Genomic DNA, 7707 nt, shown 5'->3' with positions numbered 1-7707 from the left:
TCCTCTCTATTTCCTCTCTTGTTCTTCCTTATGGCCGGCCAGCACTCAAAATTTGGGTTTAAATGGGCTGACTTTTCATTAAAATAATATTATTTCATTAAAAAAATGCCACATGTCACTTTCCCATTGGCCCATTTTTAAAATTTCATCCATTTGTTTTCAAATTTTCACCATACACTTGTCCCACATATCCATAGCTTAGATAAAATTCTCAGACTTATCCAAAGTCTCGGTGAAGTAATTTTTAAAATTTACACTTTTGCCCTTGTAAAAGTAAAAATTACATTTTTGCCCAAAAAAAACTGAAAAATTGCCCATAGACATATTTTTCATCCCTTATACTCATACCATTCTCCAATTTGTCAATTTTGATCTAAATTCTCTCAAAATCTCAAATTTTGTCCGTGGGTGGCAAAATTACGATTTTACCCCCACACTCCAGAAATCACCAGAATTAAACTTTTTCACTTCCTATCATTAAATTATACTCCAAATAGTTAATCTTGGTAAAAAAATTTCACTCCATGATCAAATTATTATCTTAGGTGGCAAAATGACGATTTTGCCATTGAATATCAAAATTTCTAATTTTACCCCAAATGAACCCTCGAACTCCGAACAATAATTTTTAGTCATTCTTGGACTATAAAATATTAAATTTCATCATACAATTCCTATTTGAACTAGTTCGAGGTTAAATCAACTCAAGTGTACCGTTAGGTACGATATCGCGTTTCGTCTTTTCTTAGGTGCTTTCCTAGCATAATAACATGCTACTCAGTGCATGTATGTCATGACATGTATTTATAGGGTCGGGTTTTACAAAAATAATGAATGGATGAGATTTTGACACATGTCACCATTCCATTGGTTCATGTGTCATACTTAGCCATTAAGCAATCTCTCTCCACCACTTAAATTTTCTCAATTATCCATAATAATATTTGGTAAAATCCATGTGCTGGACAAGTGTTGGGTGGTGTAAAATTACAATTTTGCCCTTAGGGTGGCAAAATGACTATTTTACCCCTATGCTTAAAAAAATGTCGAAATTAAAATTCTTCACTTCTCAAACGCATATTATACTCCCAATGATCAATCTTGATAAAAAAACTTCTTCCAACATTCCAATTTTTAACCTCGGATGGCAAAATGACCATTTTGTCCCTAGGTCATGAAAATTCCAATTTGACTCCAAATCGGTCCTCAAACTCCGAATCACAATTTTAAGTCATTCTAGGGTTTTAAAATTCTCTATTTCATCTTAAAATCTCTATTCAGACTAGTTTGAGGCTTAATTCAACTTAATTGTACCATTTGGTACAGTTTTGTCCTTTAACGATTTCCAAAGTACCCAAGTAAGCAAACATGCATTCTTATGTAACAATGGCATAATAAACATATTGTAGAGTCGAGCTTGACAATAATAGTGGGATATTACTTCACTATTGATTCGTATGCGTATATAATTATTCCTTTTTGTCAGTCACATACTTTGTTTGGCACACTTCCACGACAAACTTTCCTAGCAACAATTTAAACTCAGTATAATTAATCACACATTTGTATGGATAGCAACTTAATTAAAAATTCCTTAAGCAACTTGCATATGTTTCATCCAAAATATGCACAATATTAAACTACCCATAAACCTTAAAATATAACATTAACTTACCATTGGGCCCTCTCCATGGGCTTCTCCATTTTTCCTATTTGGGCTAAGCCCATTTATTTTTATTTCCTATTGGGCCATGCCCACTTATTTTCTATTTCTTTTCTTTTCTTTTACTTTCTTTTTCTCTCTTCCACGTTTCTTCTTTTTTTTTTCCAGCCCGTCACTCTCTTCACCACCGTGGCTTCCTCTCTTCCTTTCCTCTCAAACCGATCACCAAAAGCCTCGTTTTCTCACCCTTTTTGCTGCCATTTTCTGCTCTAAAATCAGCAGATTTCCAACTCAAATTTCCAGCAACAAAACTTTTCAATTTTGGCAGCACAAAGCTGTCCAATTTTCCTGTACAAACTACTAACAAACAGCTCAAATTTTTTTTCTGCACAAATTGGCAGCAAACAACTAAAATTTTCATCAGCCAAAGTTGTCCTTCAATGGTAGCAAAAATCTCCAAAAATTTCCAGCAACATAACCTCAAAATTCAGCAGTAAAAACCTTGAATTTTCAGCACCAAAATCCCTCCAAAAAGCACCAAATCTCCTCTCTCAAAGTGCAGCAAAAATCAGCTTCTTACCTCACAAATTTTCAGCTTTCTTCTTCCTCTAAAAATTGTGACAAAAGCTATCTTTTTCCTTCCTCTCCCACGATTCTTCTTTCCTTTCTTTTGCTCGACTTTTGGTTCTTTCCTTTATTTTCTTCTCCCATTCTTAACCGACTTCCTCTCCTTTTTCTCTTTTATCTCTTTTTCATTTCTGTCATCTCACATGGCCGACCCCACCATCATTTCTACATTCTTCTCTTTTGTTTTCTTTGCTTTTTTTTTTTTTTTGTCTTTCTTCCTTTCTTTCTTTTATTCTTGTGGCTGGCCCCCCCATTCCATCTTTATTCCTTTCTTTTGTTTTTGTCCTCATTCCATTCTTGACTCATGTGGGCACTCATGTACATATAAAAATATTGTTTGACTTTTCAACATCTTTTCTTCATTATTTTATTATCCATTTTATTTTCATTTTATTTTTATTTCTTCAAAACAATAAAATTTACATATTATGCCTTAACTTCATTTTATTTAACACACCTCCCTCAAATTTTCATAGTTTAAAATTAATTCTTCCAACAAGTGTAAAAATTTCAATTTCCTTCTATCTTCCTTTTCTTATACGTGTATAATCAAAATATCGAGATCGCATTTCAACGTGGTGTGATCATAATATTTAAATATTTACTTACCCGCGTTAGCTCGATTTAATAAAATCACGCTGACACAATTATTGTCGTTTTCCTTCAAAATTCTTCTTTACTTCTTCTCCCCCACTTAAATTAGTCATATTCCATTTTTCATGACTAATTCCGACAACATATAAAATATTAATATTTTAATAATATTTTATTAAATAAAATATTATTTTATTTTAAAATTTTTCACCTGCCTTCTTTCGTCCCGAAACACATCATTACATCTCGGTTTACTTCCGAATCATCCTTTAGCTTACTAATTCCTCTCCAACGAAAATATTATTATTTAATTATTGTTTCTGCACACGTGAAGCATTTTATTCTTGAACGTTCCTTTCATCCTTTGTCGCTCTTTAGCATGCCAATTCACATCAAACGATCATTCGTTTGACCAATAAGGTCTTATTTGTGTCCAACGAAGGTGCGGGGTATTACAATCTCCCCCACTTAAAAATAAATTCGCCCTCGAATTCTAACCAACATACGGTGAACAATCAAAATTCTAAAATTCTTCTACATCACTTTCGTTGGACATTCTCCATATAAGATCTCGATCTTATGAATTAAATCTATTTCCAATCTTTATAAAAAACTCGGCAATGTCATATTACTTTTATTTATAAGTACCACACTTCTCAAATTAAATTGATATTATTCTTCCTCTTATAAAGAGAAATTAAATATGTCATTAAACCTAGTCACACCTCCATCAAATCATTCTTAAATCATCAATTATGCATGTTTACATAGCCATCCACAATGTCCTCTACCTTGATCCTTTATTAAACCTTCCGACATTCGAACATTTATCCACCATTGACTACGGGTCTAACTTGTCAACCTATCTTTATTTCGGTTTACACACTTCCATACCATTACCATGCGAGCATTTCATAATACATAAAGATCAAGACATGTTTTATTTATTTAAGATATATTTAACATCAGAGATTATTCAAATCTAATAACCATTAGTAACTATATTCTCGAAAATAAAACTCCAGTACTTTCATGATCGAGTGCTCGCTAGATAATTTCAACTTATACCACAAGAGATTTCGATAATTAACGATATTCTTGTATATATCTTTATAATCTTAATCAATCTCTTTAATCAATAACTAATTTGTTCATCATCAACCGCATACAACATATCTAACTTGAAATTCCTCAAATTTACTCTAAATGCCAAATCTCATGGTCTCATTACCAAAGCCTTTGCTAGTATATGAATATTCAAAATCTCAAATCCTCTTCTCTTCCTAAATGGATCTTTATAATTCCCGTAACGTATTTTTATTCCTTCACTAAGGGTAATATCATTTAATCAAACCATATCACCCTTGTTCTTTAAATATTCGTAACACAATTTATCCTTTGCCTATCCTTTTTAGGCACTTTACCTTGATAATTAATTAAATAAATTGAAACTGATGAGGAAGGTATATTTCACAATTTATGTCTTGTATTTATAAGTATATCGAGACCACAACTTCATCAGATCTAGATATCGATGAGATAATCATTGCCTCAAACCACCATTACCAAACATCCTTATATGTTTGCAATTCATCTTCATACTTATGTGACATATTAGTCACGAATCCCAACTTGACCATATAGCCTTTTGCTCCTTGAGCTTTAATGTTTCTCATAATGAAAAATTTCTCGAACTATATCATCAAGGTGTTCACAGAGTGGATACAAGTTCATAACTAATAGTTCAATGCCAAAAGCAGTGAACACAATCTCATCATTAGAGTTCCACTCTTACCTACCAATCGTAACTCCCTTTGTTCATTTACTTACACATTGTTTGGTTACTCACCAGCCATTGATGATCATCCAAGTTCGAACTTTTATAAATAGTCAAACTAGTGCATTCTCACAACAATATCACAATTCCTAAAAGTCATTCTCATTTCTCATTTACCTTTTGTACGTTCATCGGATACATCTTTATTCATTTTGATATTAATTACTCACTTAAGATTTAGATTCATAGGAGTCATATGCACCTCTTGCATTTTTGAATTTCAATTTCTACATAAGGGGATTCTCATTAACCAATTTCATTATTGGGATTACCTTCAATCGTCTTTGTGTTATCACTTTACACCAATATACCATTACTTTCCCTTTAACATCTACACAATCAACTCTGATATTTATAAAACTTAATATACATGTTACTTAAATGTCCCTCGACATTATCGCCAATATCTAATTTCAACCTTGAGCTAATTCATGCACTAATAACTATAACCCAACATAGTTCCATCAAACCTTGGGATCTCATCGTTACTTAATTAGATTCAAAACCAGCTCCATTTAAGCTGCTATACACCACATATTCGCATTTAAAATATCTCGAAAGTTCAGCACCATTTATATATATAAGCAGCACAAACTTAATCATCACAGTGCACTAACTTCCATGCACGTGAGCATTAGTTTACACCTCCTTAATACTTAAATTTATAAACCTCGAGTGGATCTCAACGATCATTATTTATTCTAGTCAAAATATACCTCTTATTAACATTATCGTAGGTTCTCCTTTATATCGTCCTCAAACACCGTCCATAGTCATCAAATTTCTTTCCATTGACAATCATGGCTCAAGTTTTAACTCCACCAAGTGAATGAGTTATTACAGACTTATTAGTCCGACTTCACATTCCTCCACTCTTGGTCGAAGGAGTATATCATCATATCACCCTTCATTAGAAGCATTTACTTAAAATATTTCCAACAATAGTTCGTGTCTCGGGTGGCATCTCAAACCTGGACATCGGCAATCAATTTTTGTTATTTAATCATCATTTATGATTAGACAAGGTGGTTTTCTAAGATAAAGTGTCTACACAGCCTCTTGTCTATAATCGGTGCTGCAGTCACTGACTATAAACAAGACTCTACGTCGACTCCACTACTCACCTGTTTGACATAAGAATATCCTAGGACTCAACTAAACCTAGGGCTCTGATACCACTATTGCAACGACCTCTCCCCGTTCGCTGCCGGCGTCCAAGACTTTCGAAAAAGACCCGCCAAGTCTCGAACAAGCCTGTCTAGAATTTGCTCATTAATCCATTACATTCAATCACCATATAATATTGATACTTTCATATACTAAATTGAACCATAAATATAAAAATGAATACAAACTTTTTCCTTTTATTCGTAAGTATATGCATTAAAATCTATAATCTCCAAATTAATGCTTATATAAAAATTTAGAATTCGTTTACAACTTAATAAATAAAATGCTACAACTTGACCTCTAATAGCGAAGTGACTCGGAATAAAATGCTAGGAGATGCCTTTACCTATTCACGGTGGACTGAATGCGTTAATGACGACACGCTAGGCTGATCCCTATCTGCAAAAGGAGAAATAAAGGGGTGTGAGTCTCATAGACTCAGTGATAATCATCGACTCAGCGAGTAGAGCGTAGATGGGAAAACAAGCAAACGACAGATCAGTTAAATATAAAAATGCAAGATTATAAAAGCAATTCGTTTCAAACGAGGGTTTGTGCCTCATATAGAAATCGAGAATTTCTTATAAAGTATAAATAATTTAGGTAATAAAATTTTTCGCATCAAAATATATTAATAATCATTTTTGAATCAAATCAATAAAATTTAGCAAGTTCCCGCGAAACCAAAAAATATTTAAAATCATGCACAAATCATAACTCGGCCCATATGCAAGGAATTACAGATTCATTTCACAGATAAACAAATAAGGGAGCTATGAAAAATCGTTTAATTCCATTTTCACCATGCAGAGAAATATAATTCATAATATTAAAACTTATTTCAACTCATATAAAACCATTACATTTTTGTCAAACATAAACAACATGGCTTATGACTTTCTTAAAAACTTGGCTTGTGCCAAAATCATTCTCATACTCGGTTGTCAGGGATACCTTGGCCTGGAGCTATCCCAACTGAGTCCGCCAAGGCTGTTAAAAAGTCATGTACCAATAAATCATGTTTTTGTTTTGAAAACATAGTCGTTCCTTGGTGTTGGCTGAGTTCACCCTCAGGTGGTTTTTTGGCGTGAAGTGAACTCTAAAGTTGAACCTCAGGAGTTACCCTACACGCCTCTGGTACCGAGGTAAGAATATACCCGGATTTCGTGCCCCCCAAAAAGGTTGATCCACAGAACCCGCCACTGCAGTGACCAATTTATAACCCACCAAATCAATAAAAATTCAATAGCATGACATGGCAATTATTTTACAACCCAGCCTATCAAGGCAAACAATAGTTTATACATTTTCAACACATTTACTAATCCAACCAATCATGCCCACATTATCATAAGCCATTCGATTCAAAATACAATTTATAACACAACAAGTAGCAGTCTCCAATTACTCTTGAATTTCTTGGTTAAAATGAAATCACCTTTTAAAAGAATTAAAATTTGATCTTCAAGGGGATATTTTAAATCTTTATAAAAATATTGATCCCCACATCACGTTAAAACTCTCTTTTCGCAAAATGTTCATTGTAAATATTTGCATGATATTTTGTATCAAAATAGCATGGTGAATATGTAATAAATTTCATGAATGCACCCCACACACACAATAAGGCACAATTTCCTTTGATGTAAATCTTTTCGAAAAGCTTGTTTCTCGGTTTAAAACACTTTACGTATAATATATATATATATATTTCAAATGATTTCTAAAAGTAACTTACACCCACAATTCCTTAAAATTCTATCAACTCATGCTTTCCATAAATTTTGCACTTCACGTAAAATATACGTACATGTAT

This window comes from Theobroma cacao, chromosome 8, assembly GCF_053813885.1.
Source record: "Theobroma cacao isolate CCN51 chromosome 8, ASM5381388v1, whole genome shotgun sequence".
In the NCBI taxonomy this organism is placed as follows: Eukaryota; Viridiplantae; Streptophyta; class Magnoliopsida; order Malvales; family Malvaceae; genus Theobroma; species Theobroma cacao.
This window is presented reverse-complemented; position numbering follows the sequence as displayed.